This window comes from Acipenser ruthenus, chromosome 2 (genome assembly GCF_902713425.1).
Source record: "Acipenser ruthenus chromosome 2, fAciRut3.2 maternal haplotype, whole genome shotgun sequence".
NCBI lineage: Eukaryota > Metazoa > Chordata > Actinopteri > Acipenseriformes > Acipenseridae > Acipenser > Acipenser ruthenus.
The window spans coordinates 113,182,702-113,207,211 of NC_081190.1; positions in this window are offsets into that span (position 1 = coordinate 113,182,702).

The window sequence follows — 24,510 nt, forward strand, 5'->3', positions numbered from 1 at the left end:
TATTAGTCGCTCCCCCTTGTAAGGGCCCAGCAAAAATGCCTAGAAAATTGACTTATTCAGCAGTTTTTATGGTATATGTGCAATTTTATTTTTTTCACTTTCAAATTTTGAGGAAGCACTGCCTCCCTTGCCTCCTCTAAGGAGCCTCCACTGTCATATATCCTTAATCAAGGTAGCCAGCATTGTTTTGTACATTTTATACATAAAAAGCAATTTTAGTAAAAGCCATCATTTATTGTTTATTTATTTTTTTATTGAACGCACTTCTCTGAATCATTCTCAGGTTTTATCTGGCAAACTAATATGCAAGAACTTGGCTACTCTCAACTCTGACTTAACTTCAGGAACCCAATTTGCCCTGTAAACATTTACAAATATTTACAGTACAGGTATGTGCCCTCTTATCTTAAAACCACTAATTTAGGCCTAGACAACCATATTTATTTGAAGCTCACACTCGTAAAATTTGGACTACAGGCCTACCTTGACTTCTTAAGTTGATTCAATCAAAATATAGTGTGCCACTTTATGACCTCATGATTTCCCTGTTCCCTTTATGACCCTCATGATTTCTCAGTTCCCTTTATGGCACTTTTCCAACTTCCAGACATAAAGTAAGGGCACAATTCCTAAATACTCTACTGCATAAAACAAACACAATATTAAAAACATACCATATACTGGCTTTTGTACTCAGAGCACAGTTTTACCCTTTTAAGACTTCACGAGGCAGGAGGCAGGAGCCAGGCCTGTGTAAAGGGATTACTAGAATAAAAGCAAAGTGCTTGTGACTTTAGCAACAGAATAGGGGGTTTCCTTTGACTACTCTGAGAACCGATCTTGCTGAGGTGAGGCCGAACTGATTGACCTCCAAGGCAGAGAAGCGAGGAACGTCCGCCAAGGGGAAACTAAGGAAGGATAGAGGACGAACCAAGGTCTCCCTGGCTTACTGAGGACGGCTAATTGAGAGAGGTCAGGCTCGGCTGATGCTCCAAGGCCGCATGGAGAGCCTTGTGATCTATGCAGGGAGAACAGAAGCGCTGGAAAAGAGAATAAAGAAATAAACATATAAAGAGGGCCAGGGGTCGTCCTCGTCCGTCCACCCCGCCCCCCCAGCTGTAAGAGCCACCTTCGATAAGTTGAGTCAATGACTAGCTCGAAAGTTGGGAGCAAGCTTGAAACAGGTGCAAATGAATAGATTTAATGGAAAATTAAATGTAGTTAGAAACGTTTTGGCTGGGGGTCCCCTCTGACGAGCAGGACCCTTCCTCTCGGAGGGCAAGACGATGTTGTCGGGCTAAGGTTGGGAAGTGAGCTTCACTTGCCCCCAAAAGAGGACCCCCAGCTCCACGCAGTTAGAAATGTTAGTTAATGATTAATTAAAAACTTTTTTTTTTAAACTAATCTAACTGCTCGGCGGAGTGGAAAAAAACACTTTTTGTGGGAGGAGATAGCCCCTACTCCAGGCATGCTATCAATACGGAAATAATATCAAGGAGAGAAGAGCAAATTAAAATGATTTCCGTTACGTGAGAGTAGGTGTTAACACTAGAACTGCCGAGATTTCAGACTACATACCGCCGCACCCGCAAAATGTGCGGCTTCATTTTAAAACGGCTTCAATATGAAAATGAAAAACAATTGGATACAACTTACTATTTTAATTTATGAACATCATACATAACATTTTCAGAGCAGAAACACCGTATTTACATTGAAAGTTAAATGTTTTTCTTATTTTTTCAAAAAGAGCACATATACATAAACATGAAAAACTGTAATAAAATAAACTTCTTTGTAAACAGGTGCAGAAAGCTGTATGCACATATAAACTAGTTATACAAATAGCATAAAACAAAAATATAACATGTCTTATATTTGCAACGTGAAAGAGCTTTGAGTGAAGCAGAGTTCAAAGGCTGTCTGTCTGTTCAGAGTTCTATTACAGCTTTCTACTGTAAGTACAATCTACCAGAAAACACGCTTTTCAACTGTACCAGCGCATTTGCCACAGACTGCCTTTTCACAACGGGCGCTGTATGTGTAACATCCAAATTTGCATAGCTTTGGCTGGTATGGCTGACGCGTATCCATCTAACGTTATCCAATCCACACAGACTCCGTAGTAAAATAAAGCAATACAACTTTTATTCCTCAGGTTTCCACAGGTTAGTATTCACAGTTATTTTACAGCATTTTCAGCGTAATAACAGATAAGTTATTGACAGGTAATTTCCACAGAATAACGAAGATAACACGACACGGAAAGAAAACCGTGAGGCTCCAAAGCTATGTCTACAACAGAGTAACAAGTGACAGTTATTTTCCGAATTTATACAAAAGTGCGCGAGCCCCAGAACCTAACAAAGCTCGCTCTCTTAAAGATATACTACCCTATTACTGTAAATGCGTAATAGACAAATATAATGTATCAAAATATGTCTTCTCATAAATAATATAGGCAAAAAATACTAATTGGCTCCTACAGGTGCAGACATCAAAAGTTCTGTTTTTATTGCATTTAGCAACCTGGCATTGTCTTTTATTCCGTGTGCCACTGGGCGCAGCACTGGCTGAAGGTTGAGGGGCATTGGCCAGCCGGCTTTCGTATCTCTTATCAAAATGTTTCTGCCGTAGCTCCAGGGCTAGATGTAAAAGTTCCTCCGAGTGATTGTGTTGCCGGTGCACTCCTTGTACAAAACCAAAGCGTTATAAAAAACAGCCACAGGCCACCTGCGAGTACCATCTTTGACAGAATACAGCCGTGCCATTTGATCCAGTATATCCACACCGTACTTCGTTGCGTTGTAAAATGCAACCGTCTCTGGCTTTCGTTTAGCATCAGTCCCGATGGTCACTGATCTGTGCAGAGAGCTTAGAATTAGTTTTATTTTTTTTGCACTGTTACACTCAGGGTGGCATAGTGGTTCTGCCTGAGAAATGCAGTGTAAATAATAATAATAATATATGACGTGTAGAATGACTTTCATCATTGTTTCAAGCACTCAACAGGATTATAATACGTTATTTCACAATGACTTTGATTTTATTACAAAGCCCAGACTAAATTGTCGGCTATATTGTATTGATTTCAATATGCCGCATAAACTGCGGGTCTGGTGGTTGAAGAAGCAAGTGCTTATAACTTATTCATTTTTACGATTCTGCAGCTGAAACACTGTATGGGTATTTAATTCAAATATTTAGTAACACTTAAGGACATGCACGAGATATTCACATATGCAGAGATATTTAAATTTGAATTGCAAAAGCCGTTCAAAAAGTGGCTATGGCGGTGCTAGTATTAAAACTTCATGCTGATATTGGACTCTTGCCAAGATAAGCACCAACTAAGACATAGCTTCTGTTACTGTAAACTAATGTGATCCATCTGCGTTTCCTTCCTGTCCTTCTGCCTGGTGTTGATGGCTGAAGTGTAATGCTGGCTCCAGGGATCAACCACAGTGCGGAGTCCCTAGCACATCAGCATGACAACCATCTGGACCGAGCCTAGTAGGGTACTTCTCTGGGGTCTTCAAGTGGGCACCTTCCATTCTTGGTGTTTTTTTATTTGTTTATTTAGCAGACGCCTTTATCCAAGGCGACTTACAGAGACTAGGGTGTGTGAACTATGCATCAGCTGCAGAGTCACGTAAAGTTACGTCTCACCCGAAAGACAGAGCACAAGGAGGTTAAGTGACTTGCTCAGGGTCACACAATGAGTCAGTGGCTGAGGGGGGATTTGAACCAGGGACCTCCTGGTTATAAGCCCTTTTCTTAACCACTGGACCACACCACAACACCTGAAGAGGGCTCGACAGTGATTCTGGCGTCCCAGCATCACCCCCCTCCGTCCCCCCTACTGTGCTTGAGGTCCCCAACCAGAATCCTTTGCTGCTCCAGATAAGTTCTTCACTATGCGTCGCAACTCCTGACCACTGAATCCGATGTCTCTGAGAAACCGGATTGTGGAGTGTGCCACAAATCCTCGACAACCCATCTCCACTGGATAAACCTGGACTCTCCATTCTCGCTGTTTCACTGCAGAGGAAGACCAACACCCCATATTATTTAATTAAGGACTGGTTGATTTTAACTTTAGCTGCTGATGTTGCTCCACCTATACAGAATGAATGGGGGGAATACAATTAGGGAGGAAGACCAGCTTTAGAAATGAGTGAGGAAAGATGAGTAGAAGAAGGCAATCAGCAGGGATAGATTAGAGAGGACAGGAAATGCACAATAGGTGATATTGAATTATTATTATTATTATTTATTTCTTAGCAGACGCCCTTATCCAGGGCGACTTACAATCGTAAGCAAATACATTTCAAGTGTTACAATACAAGTAATATAATTCTAGCTAGATAAGATTTGAAGGTTCCCAGGGAGAGATGCAGCTTATCTTTTGCATGAACGAGAAAAGAAAGAATGAAATCCTGGTTGAAGGGAGAAGATGTGATGTTGCTTGCAGAAGATTGTGAAAGTGGACCAGCCGGTTGAATAGGAGGAGCAGGTAAAAGGAGCGAGGGCATCACCGTATACGCTTGAGCTGAAGACAGAAGATTGCAAATGTATGAATTTAGTTGTAAACCAGTTCGCTGAATGGAGGGTATGAAGGGTAGAAGGAAAGGTTGAGCTGAGGGAGCCAGATGTCTGAATTGAGTGATCTGTAAATGAGAAAGAGCATCAGCAGTGTTAGTCGTGATACCTGGAAGCTGTTGGGCTTTTAAAATGAAATTATTATAAACTGAAATCCAGACTAGCCGGTGAAGAAGTTGCATAATTAGAGGGGAAGAGGAACGGCCTTTATTAATAATATTAACAGTAGATTGATTATCACAAAATATTAAAATTGATTTTTTCTGCCAAAATGGGCCCCAAAGACTGTAAGCTACAGCGACAATAGGGAATACCTTAAGTAAGGCTATGGATAGACATCTGAGAACCATTGATTAAGAAAATTCCACCAAAACATCCATATGGAGTGAGAGGTCGTGGGGGGCAGAAATGAAGTAATTGTAAAACAGAGTCGTTCCAGTGCTGTAGGAGAGAGGACCACATCCTAATGTCTTTCTGGGCTTCAGCTGAATATTAATGTGAGAGTTGAGATTTTTAGCTGTTTTAGAGAGATGAAGAAGACGAGAAATAAATGTGCAAAACTGAAATGTCCCAGGAGTGAAAGCAGGAAGAAATGGAATGGTTGATCTCAAAGGAATTCATCAGGAGGCAGTCGGGCTTCAAATTGGATAGTATCCAATGTTATTCCTAGGAACTCAAGAGAGTGAACTGGACCAATGTTTTTCTCCTCTGAGAGGAGGACGCTGACTGCTGAGAAGAGAGACCTGAGTTCTAAGAGTGCTTCACCTGGAGGAGCTGATGGAGGAGATATAAGAAGAAAGTTGTCAAATAAGTGCAGCAGAAAGGGGATGTGATTTAATATTGAGTATAATCCAGCAGAGGGCTTCTGAGAGTGAATCAAAGATCTTAGGTGTGCTGCAGCATCCAAAAGTTGCCCTCTCCAACAGATACCAAAAAGATGACGGAGAGAAGGGAGTATAGGCATGACTTTAAAGGCGTCAGAAACGTCTGCTTTAGCTAACAAGGAACCCCGTCCAGATATTTTGATGGAATGGATAGCATCAGATATGGTGATGTAATGAAGAGAAAACTGATCTGAGGGAATGAGAGAATTAATGCTGCTGATAGAAGAGCTGCGAGGGGCAGAGAGGTCAATGATGGTCAAAAAAACGATCAGGGTGATCTTGAAGAGCATCTGATAGAGCCGGGATGTTGATGGGGGTAGAGCCGATTAGTAATTATGAATGGCATTTAGGTGAAAGAGTGCAGATGGAATGTGAATGAGCATCACCACAGAAACTGCACATATGTAAAAAAACGGTATCCTTTGGAAATGCAGAATGAGGAATTGAAGTTATTGCACAGCTGTCTACCACCAGAATATTTGATGGGTCTTTGTGACAGAAACACAATGAGTTTTGGTTGTAAATCTCCCTCCCGACCTGTGAGGGCGCTAAGCAGCGAAAGTAGAGTTCTTTGGATGGACTGGCCTGACAGTTCTTTCCCCGGGCCAGGAAGTCGGTCAAGTCTGGAAGGCGGCGAGACTCCGTTGCAGGAACATATTGACCCAGAAGGGAAATGACGTAGCAGCTGCAGATAGTAGAGACAGCTGCACTTGTTTACCAAGGGGTCATGCGTGATAGCATAAAAGGGGACGGAGAATCGCAATCTACTCCTTCGCTTGGTTTAAAAAAGAGAGAAACTGGAAGGACCGGGAGAAACCCTAAACGAAAAAGTATTTGTGAGTGTTTTTGTTTGTTTGTCGTTGTTAGTAATTGTTTTTTGTTTTGTAAATTTCTAGACAGCTAACACGTATCCGGAACTGTCGCCTTGGGCCAGCAGAAAGCCAGAACAGCACTTCACCACTGTCACGAAATAAACTGTATCACCCGCCACGAGCACTACAGCACACACCCAGGACTGGTGACCATGTTTTGTACATTGTGGGAGAGATACGTGTATTTATCATTTGGAACTGTAACCCGTTGATTTACTCCAGTGCAGTACACATTGTTGTGTATTGCCTGGAGTTATTTTTTAGTCACCAGACCAGGATTATAATCATTAAAAACCCGTTTCCCACTGGATTTCAATTCTCTGTTTGTTCATTGCACACTGCATCACTCCTGTACCTGTACACAGTCAGCCACTTTGCCACAGTCTTCCATGATAATCTTTGCTTGTTGAAAAAGGAATGTTGTTGAGAGCAGGTGAACAATAATTTGAGGCTGATGAGGAGGCTGAAGAGGAGGCTGCGAGTGAAGCTTGCACAGCAGGGGCAGACCGTGACACTTTTAGATCTCTGCTGTGACTTTTGAAGGGGAAAAACAGGCTCGGCCGATATGGAATTGCAATATGAAACAAATAAAGCAGCCCAATCGCTTCATGCTTCAATGGGCAATCCTTTTTTGAAAAGAGCTTTCAGGAGTTTGTCGACAGGCCAATCCTGTAAAAAGGTTGCGCTGGAGAATCATCCTGAGGTTTGATGCTTTTAGAACGGCAAAGAGGAATGGCAGTGGGCACAGCTGGTTGAGCGGAGGTTGAAGCAGCAAGATTGGCGGAGGCTTGATGGAAATCAGCATTGCCTGATGGAGGAGTAGGACGGGTGGATTTCTTTGAGTTTTTTTCGGGGGATTTGTTGAAGGAAGACAGTTAGAAGGAAAGAAAAAAACGAAATCAGAGTCAGATGAAAACGAAAGCTGCCTCGGATGAGTAGTCTTTTTTTTTTTTAACAAATTGAATACAAACGTTTTTTTTTTTAAGATTGGGTCTGCAAGTCTGCGTGGTAACCGCAAACTGCAAAGCAAGACGAGAATTATGGAGCTAGCTACAGTTTAAATAGATTGACTGACAGGTAATTATAGGGTGACACAGGTATTTTAGTGAGATGACACAAGGGAGCCCCAGCTCCAGCCCCCCGAAATACACCAAGGTTCTACATAAACATGTTGTAAAAAGCGGATGGGAAATAGCCCCCCAAAGCCAAAGCAAATAAATGATTGCCTATGCCAGTCAACCACCTTGCCTTTTCCTCTGCATTCAGATATAACATATCTGGATTCTGATTTTCCCAGACTTTTCTACTCTCCTTTAAAAATTAAAAGCAGAAGTGACCCTCTTTATTAATGTAAATACAGTTACGCACAGCGATTGTAATAAAGTGTGTCCAGCATAAAATACTTTATGTTTCATTATAGCTTTAATAAAGATGAGTGGCTTATTAACTTGCTGCCATCTCGTTTCTACGTTCTGCTTCTAAATGAAAAATTAAGGCTTGGCCGATTTAAAAGCCAATTTAGTTGTTTCACAGAATTTTTTTTTTTTTAATAAAATCAACTTTACTATTAACACGTTTGTCAGTGTGTGATTGAGATATACAAATGGCTTAACCGGTATAATTGAATTCTTAAAAGGAGAGTAGAAGAGTCAGGGTAAAACACAAAAAATCAGAAGCTCTACATCTATTCTAATTGAATTTTCATATTTTTCTTTGCCAAATTAAGCCAAATTGTACTGGTGTTACTTAATTTGGCAAAAATAAAATCTTGTTTAAATGTCATTTGAAACACATTGCTTGGCGATTCCAGCATACACTAATCCGGTAAGCAAACTGCCTGGAAAGATGTTTCAGCCTATTGTATCCTCCTCTGAGCCACTATCTTTTAAAGGGATTGATGGATGATTTTGTGACACAAAGCTCTCCCAGCTGCCATAACTCTCTCAAGAGATTAAATTCAAAAGAAAGTACTAATGGCCGGGACATTTATGGCATTCTTGCCTGTGTTTCATTTGTAGCCCGTGAGAGAGATAAAAATCTAATTCCTGACTCTTTCTGCTTCCTTTTAACAGTTGTAAGCTGTGCTTTGAGATTTAGGTCAGTTTACATCTTTGACCCGACATGCTTAAGCAAAATGGGCCTAAGGGCTGCAATGACAGGTGCATTTTTGCAATGGACTATAAAGAATCATACTTTTTTTTTAATAAAATACAACATAGCTGTCTTTTCATTTTGTATCTACACTATCATGTATTCTGCATCCCTGTAACAGACAGGTCTGTGCTAAATGTCAAAATAAAACATGGGCATAGTTCCCTTTGAGGGGTTTACATGTGACAGAGCTAAGAAAACTGAACACAGTACTTATTTGAGCCAAAGTCAAATTAAACAATACATTTTGTTATAGGCATTTCTAAACACTGTATTTATTTATTTATTGCATTTATATAACGCTTTTTATACAAACATCACAAAGCACTGTACAGTATATAGCAGAAAAAAAGAACAAACAATACATTTGTATAGCACGTCACACATACAACTGCCACAATCAGACCATTTAAATACAGATTTAAAAAACAGTATACACATAATAATAATACAAAAGTAGCAATTTTTAAAGTTACATTAAAACCCACTAAGATAAGAAAGACATAATCTAGGGTAATAAAGAACTGCTGTGTTGACATGATTCAACAAGTTCATCCTGGTTGCCATGGACTAGTTCTCCAAGTGGCCCAAGGCCTACGCCCTGCTGGATCAGTGTACCGTCGCTACTGCCTTGCTGGAGGGCATGTTCTGCCGGTTCAGGATGCCAGAGGAGCTGAATAGCGACCAAGACCGCAACTTTGAGTAGCAGGTGTTCGGGGAGCTGTGCAAGAGGCTGGGGATCTACAAGACCTGTACCATCCCCCCTTCACCCATGGTTCATCTGGATGCTAGCCATCCAGCTCGCACGGTGGATCAGCAGGACTAGGACCAGCACCTACCCTTGGCCCTCTTGGCAGACCGGACGGCAGTGCAGGAGTCTACGGGGTGCACCCCGGCTTTAGTCATACTGGGAAGGGAGTTGCGGACCCTATTTGGACAAACTCCAGGAGAGGAACCATGCTCACCAACAGGGCGAGAATATGACCAACAGCTCCAAGAGGTTCACTGGTTCATGAGGGACCACCTCGACGGGGCTGGCATGCAGCAGAAGCGGGCATGTGACGTCCAGAGTCGGGGACGGGACTTCAACCGTGTGGGTGTACTGCCCCAAGAGGAAGAAAGGGAAGAGCCCCAAACTAGATAGCCACTAGGAGGGGCCATGTAAGGTGTTGGCATGGTTCTCCGATGTGGTGTACCAGGTCCAGATGCAACACAGGGGGCGACGGGTCACCCGACATCGGGACTGGTTGGCGCCCTACCGACCAGGGATAGCTGCGGTTCCAGAGGAGGGAGGTACTGGGCCAGGAGAGCCCCACGAGGTACGCAGGCAAAAAAATGAAGGGGCCAGGAGGCCGGGTCAGACCAGGCCAGACCAGACCTGGTAACCAGCTCACCCCCTGCCCCCTGCAATGGATCCAGCGAAGGAACCCTGGAGAGGTTCCTGGAGTAGGAGGCGTGGCAGAGACCGGAATTGTTCACTGTTTAGAGGGGGCTGTGTAACGACCTCAAGAGAGCTGGACCCCTTTAAGATCCTTGGAGGACCTGTGTGATGGGCAGGTGGTGGGAGCGCTGATTGGACGGGAGACAGAGTCTACCGAGTGGTCTCCTCCAAACGGATTGTCAGGAGCGAGAGGCGAGCGGACAAGCAACAACAGTGACACAGAGAAAGGACCAACCAGCATCCTATGACTATATTCGACACAGGCCTTTTATCCTACACGTCTGTCCTAAAATATTTAAGTATGTTTGTGTGGTTTTATGTTTAACAGAGTTCTGAAGTCGCTACAAACCGTAAAATACAACGAAACCTGTGTGTGAAGCACTCACTCTTTTATGCAGCTGTGCCGAGACTCAATTGCTAATCAATCATTCACTTGAATCTCGGCACAGTCTGCACGTTAACTAATTGTGCACTCGCCCGTGCCCCCATACAAATATCCACTTTTATCTGCACGTGCAGTGATTGTGCAATCCCTGTGCCTAAATACAAATATACATTTTAAATCACCTGTGCTAAATAACCCACACTCTGTGCACCAATACAAACACACAACATTGAAGGGGAAAATATGATTAACAGGGTTTTAGCAAAATGTTAGCTTTAAGCTTTATTAAAGTGTGTGTTAAGCAACTCTACAAACTGGTTTCTGGGAGTACATCCAAGCAAAGCCTATGGTTGATAAGTGGGTACACAAGGGTGGGGGAGAAGCTGTTAGCCAAGAAAGAAGAATCTACATAGAAGCAGTTGTGTACACTGTTGAAAAACAATATTTAGGACATAGGGTTAAGTACGTAGCATAGAATGTTCTAGAAGATTTGGGCTGACACCCCTCCCGAGGGTTGTGTGTGTGTTTTAATAGCATGAAGGAGGAATACATTAGTTTAATTAGGGGCGCTGTCTGTACTCATTGGTTAAATGCTTAATCATCTGGGGTGGGATATGCATCTGGGGAGTTAACCATTATAAAATGTCATGCTTCAAGGAGAGCTCCTCAGAGGGTCTCTGATACCTTCCCCAGAGCGCTCTGTTTTGTATGCTGTTTTGCTGTGGCTTGGAATAAACAATCTCTAGTTTTGAAACTGGACTCAGTCGTCTCCATGTCTTGAATATTTTTCTCCCTACAACATAAAACATAAAACACAAAATACGCACAGGGGCAGGGCACCCTGCCACAGGCACAAAAAAAACCGCTACATATCAGGGAGACATACCTCTTTGAATGATGTTCCACTCCTGTGAGGTTGTATGAGATGTAGGGGTTGGATTAAGTGATGCGCACTGGAGGTTGGACCGGCGTCAAGTCCAGTTCTGCCCATTCTCTGCTCTGAGACGATGCCAGTGAGATTGTTAGCATTGAGAAGGCGCCAAACAGTGGGGGAAGCATCAATTTGCTTTTTGTGCAGAATTAGGAATTGATCTTAATGACAAAAATAAGCAAAACATCACAGGACAGCTCAGATAGATATTGCAGACACCAGGGCTGCCAGATTGGCAGTTTTCCAGCCAAATTTGGTTTGTTTTGAAAGCATCTAGCGGGTAAATATTGTCTTTGGCGGTTTGGCTATTTTTACAATGCCATGTTTGTTTTTTGATTATGAGGTTGTCATCAGTGCAGGACTTCAATCACCACAGTGCCCCGTATAGTGTATCACGACCTCCCCCTGGGACCTGTCTTCATTCAAAAATGTTCTTTAATCACTTATAATGTATTTGAAAGTGTTTCCAAAAGGTAATGATTAGTTTACTGGCCTGTAGGTAAATAAAAGGAAAGCACACACCGATGTGTTTGCTCTGCCTCCATCTGGTTTGTTCTGAACCAGCGAGAGGAACTTTCTCTATTAAGAATAACCACTGCACCCTCTATTGGAATCTGCAGAGAACAGCAGTTAATGCTTCCCTTTACCTTATGAAAGGAAACACTAAATGGCAAAGCAAAAGAAAAAACATATTTAAGGGGTGGCTTTCTTTACATATGCATTCTGTTTATGGTACACAGTGTTTCCTTTCCAACCACTATATTTGCTTGTTCTTTTTAAGAAAGCGGTGGCAGCTTTGTGAGTCTTGGCCTGGCCATCATTGAAAATGACAATCTGTTGTCAGCTGTCTTACTTGGTTAAATGAACTGACCGGCTGATTGAAATTTAGAGTTTTCTAGAAATTGAATTTTTTCAAGCCAGCCATGGGTCAAACCAGCATAATACTCATCCTTTGAAATAAGCGCCTTAAACTGTTTTGGAGCAATCATTGAATCCGGAGAACCTCCAACGAATCTACCATCAGTGTTTTTTTTTTTAATTCTCCCAAGACGTGTACTAGAAAACAGTTATATTCTATACTGGTGCTTGGAAAAAGAAGCATGTGCAATGCTGCACCACATGGACAAATTAAACATCAAACAGCATGAGGAGCTGAAATCTCATCCTATTTCTGGATACATTTCATAATGCAGTGTAATTGAACATGGCGCAGCAGTGTGGAGTCGTGGTTAGGGCTCTGGACTCAAGAACGTGTAGCTATATCATCCTGGGAGAAGTCATCCATGGTAAAACCAAGAAATTCTTCATCAGATTCATCATCCTGAAACAAATCCAGGACTTTTTTTTCTTTTGTAGCTATCAAGTTCAGAGGCTGTAGGAAAAAATGCTTACATGAACAGTTCAAAGATCTTGGCCTGTTTTTTCCAAGTTGCTTCACAATCCTATATGGTCCCTTCCAACGTGGAGCAAATTTGGCTGTATAGCACTCTTGACTTTTGGATAAGGGGTGTGTTCTCATCCACACTTGATCTTTTAGCCGATAGGCTGCTTCTCTACGATTCTTGTTGTAATTCCGCTGTTGACGTGTTCTTGCTTTCCCCAGATTTTCCTGTATTTTCGCCTGCATGTCTTTCAGCTGGCTCATTGTTTCATATGCGAGAGTTGCTGGCTGTACAGGAGTTCTCTTAAAGTCCTGCTCCAATGGTCCTCTTAACAGACATCCCAAATTGTGCTCAGCTGGAGCAAATCCTGTGTACTCTTGTATGGCTGAGTTGATTTCGAATTGGAACTCCATCAAATATTTACCCCAATTTTTATGTTGGTCAGTAAGATAGGAAGCAATCATGGGTTTCAGAATCTTATTGATTCTTTCCGTAAAATTAGTCTGTGGGTGATAAGCTGTTGTCAGTTTCTTCACTACCAGCCATTGCCGACATACTTGCTGCAAGAGTTAAGAAACGCATTGAGGCCCACAATCTGATAAAATGAAGTTGGGAGTAACCCATCTTGTAAAAACTTGTCTCTTCAAAATATGATCAATGGTCTCATATCTTCAGCTATTTAAATAAACAGCAGGTAAACAGCTCTGTGTGTGTGTTTTTTTGTTTTTTTTTAGTTTTCGCCAATAATTTTTACCTCAGTTTTCTCCCCAATTTGGAATCTCCATTATTACTTTTTTTTATTAATCCCGGCTCACCGCTGCAACCACCGGTGACTCGGGGAACGGCGGCTGACACATGCGTCCTCTGAAACGTGTCCCTGCCCCCCAACAGCTCTGTTTTTGAATCTCTTCAGCTATTTAAATACACAGCCAGTTAAACAGCTCTGTTTTGAAATCTCTTCAGCTATTTAAATACACATCCAGGCAAACAGTTCTGTTTTAAAATATCTTCAGCTATTTAATTAAACAGCAGGTAAACTGTTCTGTTTTGAAATATCTTCAGCTATTTAAATAAACAGAAGGTAAACAGCTCTGTTTTGAAATATCTTCAGCTATTTAAATAAACAGTAGGTAAACAGCTCAATTTTGAAATCTCTTCAGCTATTAAATAAACAGCAGGTAAACAGTAACATTTTGTTCTCAAACAGGAATGCAGAAAAAAGCTGATTTAAATCAGACTTGTAGTCGAGTCCTCAAACCTTGAGTCCGAGTCCCGAGTGTCTAGTTTGAATCTGAGTCCGAGTCCAAGTCATCATGGTCCGAGTCCGAGTCCGAGTCCAAGTCACTATCATTCAAGTCCGAGTCACGAGTGTCAAGTCTGAGTCCGAGCCCGAGCCCGAGTCTTCAGGGTCCGAGTCCAAGTCACTATCATTCAAGTCCGAGTCACGAGTGTCAAGTCTGAGTCCGAGCCCGAGCCCGAGTCTTCAGGGTCCGAGTCCAAGTCACTATCATTCAAGTCCGAGTCACGAGTGTCAAGTCTGAGTCCGAGTGGGTGGGTTTTTATTGTACACAGGTTTCCTAGTAACTGTAATATTATTTGTGTAATAGAAAATAAAAAAGGACTCTCCATTAATATCTCTGAGTCACGGAGCCCAAGTCCGAGTCACACAAGGTCGAGTCCGAGTCTTTTGCGGCCATGACTCGAGTCCGAGTCTGAGTCACGAAAAATGTGACTTGAGTCCGACTCGAGTCTGAGTCCCACTCGAGCCCTACAAGTCTGTTTTACATAACCTACTCCTGCCGTGGTGTTGGTAACCCCATTCTCCTTATCTCCTTGTCCTTTTTTTAAACTACTAAAACTCTGCCTTTATATTCTGTCTCACTTGTCGTGTTGAAAAAACTTGGTTAAAAACAAACCCTGTCATGCCACACGCCGTCCACTTTTGTTAAAGGGCTGCGCAATATTAGGCAGAGTGCTACAAACATTTATTCATGTACTGGATAAAAATGCTTCTTAAAATATAAGGTGCCTCTCCCTGTCTTGCAAGTCAGTTTCAGTCACAGTAAAGACAACAGAAGTAACTGACCCTTTAGAGATTCATATTTACACTTCCCTTATTGTCCTCTACTGGGAACCTACCAGGGGGTATAGTTTAAGCTAAGCAGACATTTTACATTTATCTAGAGAACCGCTTGTCCAATAGTTACGGAATTTGCCATGGAACATCTTTAACTTATTTAATATATCACAGTCGCACATATTTCTAGAGAAGAGTTTTAAGCTTACTAATTTACAGTATAAAACTTGATTTAGATATACTTCAGCATTAGCTGTTGAGAGTATCTGAATATACGGATAAATAAAGGCACCTGTCCAGCCGTCTGTATGTCAAAGCTGCATTTTCACTGTATATGTGCATGGATACATGTCACAGTGATACACTTTTCATGGGACTGATGGCTCAGATTTTAAATTAGCAGCTGTTGCTGGGGATGACGGACATATTTGTTAGAGGTTATAGCCATTGGGAAATGATTGTGTATGCCTCCAGAAGAACTTATGATGTGCATATTTAAGGGAGCTGATACAGTTAGTTGGTGTATAATGTTTGACTTACTAACCATGAGGGGCTTCCATAAAGCCATGTCCACAATGGGCTACCCATATCCACTACAGAGAAGGACAATTAAGATACCCTGTGCGTAAAGTGCTTTTTAGCATTATACACTGTGAATTTAGAAATATCTTAGGTGGCTTGAAGCAGTTCATAATGAAAGGGGTGTGAGCTACTTAACCTAAGCTTCTTAATAAAATAGATGGGTTGTTATGCTTTTTGATTGTATAAATGCATGCATTTTCTAATCATAATAACGCTCTTTGATTTGGAAATTGTCACCCATGGCATAACCCTAATCACTGAAATATGACACCACTTGAAAGAAGTCTTCAATCTCTGGTACTTTTTTCAAAACTGCAGTTATTACTCTTCTATTAAAAGAGACCACCATTGGTTCGTCTGTACTCTCACTATAGTTATCTACTATGTCTATTTTCTTCTAAATCTATGGGTGTGCCTTGAACTCCATGGTTCAATCACCTCCTGCACTTATACATTTATTTCAAGAACACTTTCAATCTGGTTCCCACAGAGCACAAAGCACTGAAACAGCACTTGTCAAAGAATGACATTATGGTCTGTTAATATCTTGGTGTTTTCTTTTTGTATAAGCTATTGTTTCACGTTCCTTAACACACTGAAGCTTTTATTTTCAAATACCTGTGAAACATGGCACATTTTGCAACATTACATTGCAACTATTGCTATTAGGGCAGCAGGTAGAGCATTTGACACATTTAGTTATAAATTAGACTTTGCATTTTTAAAGTTGTGAAAAAATGGCTTACCATACCACATGATGATGAAATGCAGCACCAAGTAAACGACAAGAATACCCTGCATTTATTTCACACCTGTGTAGACAAGGTGTGAAATACTGTTTCAAAAGTGTTTCACAAAGGTGTGTGGTAAGAGTGAACATTTAATGTTTCCAATTTTCTTTATGGTGATTTTATTTATCATTTAGAACTGTTTCAGCTTGTACAACTCTGTCTGCCTCATCCATGTGTATAATACAGTTACAGTTCTGTGGTTGGAGATTGTAAATGCATTGTACTGCCCCACATTATGGGATGCTTTGCATTTGGTCAAAAACAATTGTGATGACAGTGAATGAGACCGCCTAGGCCCCAGTTTTCTGTTGGCTTGCGTGACTAATTTGGATACAACCCCTTGTGGCCATTGTGGTAACTAAATGAGAATTTGGAGTAAATATCTTTGAGAATTTCTCTTGTGTATGATGTAAATACAATTAAATGCCAAGCATAATTCTAACAGAGTATTTAATAATATATGACATCAAAATGTTACAACAAATAAAATGTTTATTTGTTTGTTTTTTGTTTAATAAAATGCGTTCTAGTGAGTAAACTGTAGTCTCATTCCTGATGTTATTCTGCTTCCCTAATTGCTTTGCCACATGCTGGGCTATGGTTGTAATTACATATGTAAGGGGTCATTTGCCCATGTAGTTATCTCACACAAGAATATTATCATTTTTTTTTATTTAACAGAAGTGAACCTATCAAATAACAATAAAAACATCAGTTGTACAGAGCAATTATAGTTGTACTAAACAGTCTATATTGTTTTACAGTTATGTTCAACCATATTCTCTAAACAATATGTATATATATACATATGTGGGAGTAGGACTTGCTTGATTTCATTTACTAGTATCATTATCAAAATAATGTATTATTATTATTATTATTATTATTATTTCTGAGAATTATAGTGACTATTAATGGATGTGATTTATACCTTTCGTATTCAGTGGGGAAAAGAAGAATATTTTTTTATTATACTCTGTGTATTGTTAAAGTTTTCCTCTACTTTGCCCTTTATCATTTTGACAGTACTGCTCATATATAACATAACAAACAGGTTGGAAGAACTATAGAAGATCTTTCGCTGTAAGCATGTGGATTTACTGCATAGTAAAATGTGTGTATGTATATGTTTGGAGGTCAGTTGTCTTAAAGGTGTAGCTCCATATGGTCTTAAGATTAGCTTTACTTACTTAAGCAAGTTGGTACCTTCTTTACAAATGTCAGCTCTAAACATCAATTTGACTAACGGTTCGAGGTCTTCATTGTGGTTCTCTGAGCTGCTATACCAGGTGGATTGCAGATGTCAAGCACAACATCTTGCTGATGAAAGTCATATCAGGAGAAAATCCTTTTCGTTTTGATTTTCACAGTGAAAACATACGAGAAGGCAGAGCTTGTGTGCCTGATGTTAAAACTACCTTGTTATTCCACTAGTAGTTTTGATTACATTTTTTAACACAGAGATGAGAAGCATCACTATTCTTGCTTCATAACTAGTTCTGAATCCAATCAAGCATTGAAGTGCCTAGTGAAAAGAAGGCAGTCTTCAAATATTGAAACAAATTCCAAAAGTTACCCCCTAGAATTCAGCAAAAAGCAAGCTGGTACTTAACATGACACATGATTGAGAATCTGTGATAGATCCAAAAGAGGTAATGTCAAATTTAATAGATATACCGAAAGGGTACTTATGATCAAGACTTTTATTTTGGACTAATTGTAAAAAGAAATCTTAATCATTAAAATATATACGTATTTAACAATTCATAAAAAAAAAATGATTTAGTAGAACCATATATTATTTAAACTCATTTTAAAATGCTTCTTAAAACTGTATAGGCTGTCCCCATCTACTGAACTGTCAAAAGTCATGCTGTCGCCCAACTAGGAACTGGGGAGGGGTGGGGATTTAAAGAAATTTGCCCTGGGCTGAATATTAAAATTAAAGTTAGAATATCTTACCACTCACAGTATCTATTGCCTTTTAATAGACCCTGTGGAGTTTCTTATAATAACCTTATAAATATCCCAATTATTACTGGCCAAATAAAACCACATCAGTCCAATAATCTTCATTATTTAATCTTAGATCACTGTCCAATAAAGCACTTTTAATTCATGATTTTATTGTAGATCAAAAGCTTGATGTTGGCTCTCACCGGAACCTGGCTTGGGGTAGATGATAATGTCTCATCGATTGAGGCTCCCCCTCTAGACTACTCCTTTATCCAGAAGGCTTGTACCAGTGGGAGAGGAGGTGGACTTGCTACAATTTATAACTCTGATCTTAATATTAAACAAGGAACTATGGACGATTATTCATCGTTTGCACTATTATCATTAATTTTACATAATGAAGTGTATGTGTACATTGGTATTGCATATCGTGCACCAAAGCCACAGGCTTCATTTCTATCTGAATTTGGTGATTTTCTGCCTTTCCTATCTTCCAACTACAATAGAATTCTTCTGTTGGGTGATTTTAACATTCATGTAGATATCGAATCAGACAAGTACTCAACACATTTTCTGAATTTACTTGACTCTTTAGACAATGTCCAGCATATTACAGGTCCTACATCATAACCATGGACACATGTTAGATTTAGTAATTTCTCACGGCCTAAACGCTCTGGACTTTATAATTACTGATCTTACTATTTCAGATCATTTTGCTGTTATTTTTTTGGTTAACTCTTTGCAGTCCATTTATTAAGTGTGTGTCAGGTGCGTCAGGTCCAATTTATTTTCACACGCGCAGTTAATTTTAGACACATTGTTTAAAAGTATTTTTTTTCCCCACAGTCAAACGGGTTTAAAAGGTCCTGCATATCAACAAAGCACTCATTAGGCATCTCCAGCCCCGCCCCACCCTTTCGTTCGCTATAGCTTTCACATATGCTAATAAATAAATAAATAAATAAATAAATAATATTATTATTATTATTATTATTATTATTATTATTATTATTATTATTAATAATAATAATAATAATAATAATAATAATAATAATAATAGTCGTACATACCGATCAATCATCTCCTGATCACTCGTTTTAATCACCAAACTCCTCAATAATGCGATCCAAGTCATTATTTTATTACTATAACATCTGAAAAAAGCTCTGCAAATGTCAGTGATATTCTCCGAGCGCTGATGCAGTCACAGCCAGCTTGTTTCCTTATGGCCGCTGTTATCTGATGCCAGGGGCAAGTATGACTATTCATGAGATACGCCCTTTTTTTTTTTTTCGGCTTGTCTCGGCTCCTGTCGCTCCCACTCGGCCATTGAATGGTTTTCTCAGCTTTTTCCGGAGAAAAAACGACTAGAAACCCGTTTTTTGCGTCTTTTTGATGATGTCGGACAGGGTCCGACATTGGATCGGATAGGAATAATTGCAATGTCAGACCAGGTCCGACATAGTTCCGCAAAGGGTTAATGTGTCAGTACTTAATAAATAAAGTGACACACACATTTACAACTTGGGAACTTAACCCTTCGACAACTTTAAAGTTTTCAAAGGCACTTGGCTCTTTATTACCTTTGCACTCTGAAACTATGGATGAGCTTGTTGATAATTAGAACATCTTTCTATCTAGTACTCTTGATGCTATTGCTCCTGCTGAGGTTCGAAATGTTTCGCTAAAAAAATACTCGCCATGGTTTAATGACGCCACTCAAAAACTTAAACGGGATGGTCGAAAATTAGAACATAAAAGGAGAGGTACTAAACTACATGTGCATGATCTTATGGAAGGACCATCAAGTAAAGCATAGAGAGGCTTTGGTAGTAGCCAGATCAACATACTATTCAAACTTAATTGAAATTAACAAAGATAATCATAGCTATCTTTTTTCTATTTTGAATAAACTAGTTAATCCTCCGTGTAATCCTTCTGCTGCCACAGTCTCTTGCAACGACTTCATTGACTATTTCCATAGTAAAATTATAAACATCTGTGGGTACTATTGTAGGCAGTTAATATATTCTTAAGAGCAATATATTAAAGGACCTCCAAAAACTGTAGGGGATAAAGAGATACCTTCGATAGTCAAGATCTCGGTGGGACCTCTACAATAAACAGTGTCCTATTATAATGTACAAACCTGTTTTAATATCGCTCTCTTGAAAACGATGGCGGATTTACACATTACAAGAAGCCAAAAATAGACCACATTCCAGACTGTTCAAAGTTCATAAATCGTGTATGTTCAACATGAGCGAATGACTCAATACTGGGAATCTCTTCTTAGAAAGATGGTATTTATTAAGCATGCAACAATATAAGTTTGAAAATCACACAAAACAGTTACACAATTAATGTCACATTAAAAGCATTACAATGAGAACTAAGGTTAAAACAACAATTTACCAAAGAAATACTAGTACATACTGACACAACAAGGGGACACACAATACCTGAATAGATATTTAAGAGTATTGTTACTTAGCCTGAAAAGCAGTCACTTTCAGCATTCTGTTACCTTGTGTTTCTCCGAGTGTCAGGGCCCCCAACCTTGATGGATAAATACTGAGAGCTGAGGGCTCCAGGTGCAGTCTTGTAGTTTCTTAGAGTCTGAGCAAGCAGGGATCAGCATTCGTCTGGGGCTAAAGCAGGTGCTATCGCAGGTCTGGGTAGAGCTGGGGACTCAGATTAGAGGGCTAGCGTAGGGGGGTAGAGCTGGGGACTCAGATTAGAGGGCTAGCGTAGGGGGGTAGAGCTGGGGACAAGGAACTGGGGCTAAAGCAGGGGGTTTTATACTTTTCAAACAAAAAGATTATTTGAATTTCCCACTGCATGATCCGATTGGCTATTTGGTAGCGAATGGGCTTGAAATCTTGATTGATTGCTTCCCCCTTCCTCTGTCTGATTAGTTCATTATCATAATCTGGAAAGGGGAAACTTTTAGAACGTGCATAACTTCTGTTAAATAATTCAGATTTTATTCTGAATTCCTGTTATTTTTACCATAAGAAATTACATTTCTTTAGATACCAAACATGTCGGGTTGCGACTTTGGTTAGACATTGCAAACAGTTTAATTCTCTGATTTATTACCTGGGTTATTCTGTACTTGTTAGGCAATTTAAGAATAAAAACGCTTGCATCTTGTACTTATAGTGGTATTAAATCAATATGATGTGAAATTTGTCTTAAATCTCTAAGCTATTTTAGACTCCTATTCTAAACCACCTCTCTCACTAAACGGGTTAATTAAATCACAGAGACGGGTTTGATTAGCGTTTTGTTTCCCGAGTGCCTGGTGCATTCAAGGTGTTGGGTTGATCATTATCTCTAGGCAAAGCTAGACAAATTAGATTAAAGTTCATTCAAGGTAGATTCCTGATAATATATAATATCATAACATAAGAAAGTCCATGACATTTGCAATATATTTGAGATGACAATGTCTATAGAACCTACACATCAGAAATCAGATTTCACAGATATCTTTGGTGATGAAAGGCTTAACCCCAGTAGAACCTACCAGACCTATTCTGGTTACTTTTGATTCCTTCTCTCCGGTGCCCTTCATAGGTTTAAATGATATAGTCATGCATATTAAACCTGCTACCTGTATTCATGATCCTATTCCAACTAAATTATTAAAAGTAATATTTTGTTCTCTTAATACCTATATTCTTAATTTTATTTATGTTTCACTTTCTTCTGGGCTAGTTCCATCGGCTCTTAAGGTAGCTGTTATAAAGCCAATGATCAAGAAACATAACTTGGATCCAACAAATCTACATAATTATAGGCCTATTTCAAACCTTCCTTTTCTTGCAAAGATATTAGAAAGGGTAGTTGCATCAATTTCTGACACAAAACAACATCTATGAAAAATTTCAGTTTGGTGTTCGCCATACACATAGTACTGAGACAGCTCTTGTTAGAGTATTAAATGATCTATTAATTGGCACTGACTCTGGTTATTGATCAGTTTTAATTTTATTAGATCTAAGTTCTGCTTTTGATACCGTGGATCGCTCAATCTTAATCAATCGCCTGCAAAACTTTGTGGGTTTATCTGGAGTTTTTTTATCCTGGTTCAAATCTTATCTTTCTGATAGGTTTGTTTTAATTGGGAATGAAAAATCTGCATTGTCTGAATGCTGAAGTTTGTGGTGTTCCACAGGGCTCTATTTTAGGTCCTTTATTATTTTCCATTTATATGCTCCCTCTGGGTGATATTATAAGCGAACATGCAGTAAATTTCAATTTTCATGCAGATGACACCCAGTTGTATTTGTCTCTAAAACCTGATGATAGTATCTCGTCTTACTGACATTAAGGGCTGGATGTCTCAAAACGTTTTAATGTTGAATGCAGAAAAAACGGAGGTTTTGTTAGTGGGTTCATCAAACCAGCTAGATAAGCCAGAATCAATTGGCCTGGATTTCAGCAGACTACCTTCTGGACCTGTACTAGAAATGAGAAATGTAGGTGTGATCTTTGACCCTACTCTTTTATTTGAGAAACATATAAAAAAAGATTACAAAGTCCTCTTTTTATCATCTGAGAAATATTGCAAAACTTAGACCTACTGTATAGGGCCTCATGCACTAAACAGCGGTAATGTTTTTTGCATGCAGTAAGCCCCTTTACTGCATGCTTTGTACACCTGCTGTATTCACTAAGGAGTGGCAGGCAACCTTGCGTGCGCAATGAATCGCGTGGAAAAAGGTACCGCATGAGAGTCATTTAAATTCAATGTATTTAAATTGTTTCCCCTTGGACTTGTTGATAGCCTGCTGTATAGAAGGCTGTTAGGCTCGCATTATGATGGCTAGTACAGTAGCAGGGAGCTCATAGGAGCACGCAACAGCAAGAAACAAACAGACAGTGCAGCTTGCTTTCAGGGAAGGAACAGTAATGACTTTTCATTGAGACAGGAACTGTTTAAAAACTGTACACAGTAGCCTATTTATGAAAGGTTCATCAGAAATCATTTCAGTTTCAGTTGAAATGTGTATATTTTGTGACTGTAAGTTGCCCTGGGTAAGGGCATCCACTAAGAAATAATAATAATAATAATAATAATAATAATAGTTCAATTAAAATCAGATTAACATTACTATTGCCGGTATTACTGTAGATTAATTAAATATATGAGAGGTCGGTAGCTACCACCAACCATTTAATTATTGGAAGTAAAAAGTATTGTGGGAAAGTACATCTGTCATCAGTACCAAATGAATATTATTGATTTATTTATTTATGTATTCATTCATTCATTCATGTGCTGCTTTGAAATAAAAATGCATTTTAATCTAATTAATCTATTTGTTTTTATATGGAACGTCTTGCATTTATACTCGTTTAAGTGCATAAATGGGGAATAGGATTCTATTGTATTTCGAGTTGGATACGTCATACAGAGGCACCTGAACTTGTTGTGAATTGACACTCCGTTTAGCCCATACGGCGTGGTATATACAGTGTGTTACAAAGAGTATGCTAATTAGAAGCTTACTCCACCGTATTTTGCATCTATTTAGTGAAGTTTAAGTTTAGTGAATAAGGTGTTACTCACAGGATGAAACCGCGCAAAGTGATCTTCCTTTTTCATGCAGTATAATGTCCAAAACACCGCCGTTTAGTGAATGAGGCCCCTAGTCTCTACATCTGACGCTGAAAGACTAGTACATGTCTTTGTATCCTTCAGAATTGATTATTGTAATGCGTTATTTTCTGGCATCCCAAAATGTTTATTGTCTCGTTTGCAAATGGTTCAAAATGCTGCTGCTAGAATCTTGACTAAAACCAGAAAAAGGGAACATATCACCCCAGTGTTGGCTTCTTTGCATTGGCTTCCTGTTAATTTTAGAGTTGATTTTAAAATACTGTTATTAACTTATAAGACCCTAAATAATTTGGCACCAGCCTATTTAGGAGAACTGCTTACCCCATATATCCCCAATCGTAACCTTAGATCCCTGAAAATGGGATTGCTAGTAATCCGTAAAATAAAGTATTGTAACGCTGGGTCAAACAGGCGCGAGCCTAGGAGTTTATGTTGACTCAAATGTTTTCATCTAGACAATGTGGGGAAGCTATAAAAAATATATATTGAATTAGTGTTGAATTTAAATCAAGGGAAGTAATGTTAAAACTTTACAATGCATTAGTAAGACCTCACCTAGAATATTGCGTTCAGTTCTGGTCACCTCATTACAAAAAGGATATTGCTGCTCTAGAAAGAGTGCAAAGAAGAGCAACCAGAATTATCCCGGGTTTAAAAGGCATGTCGTATGCAGACAGGCTAAAATAATTGAATCTATTCAGTCTTGAACAAAGAAGACTATGCGGCGATCTGATTCAAATATTCAAAATCCTAAATGTCGATCCAGGGGACTTTTTTGACCTCTCGTTTGTAAACTTTCTTATGTTCTTATGAGCCCTGGG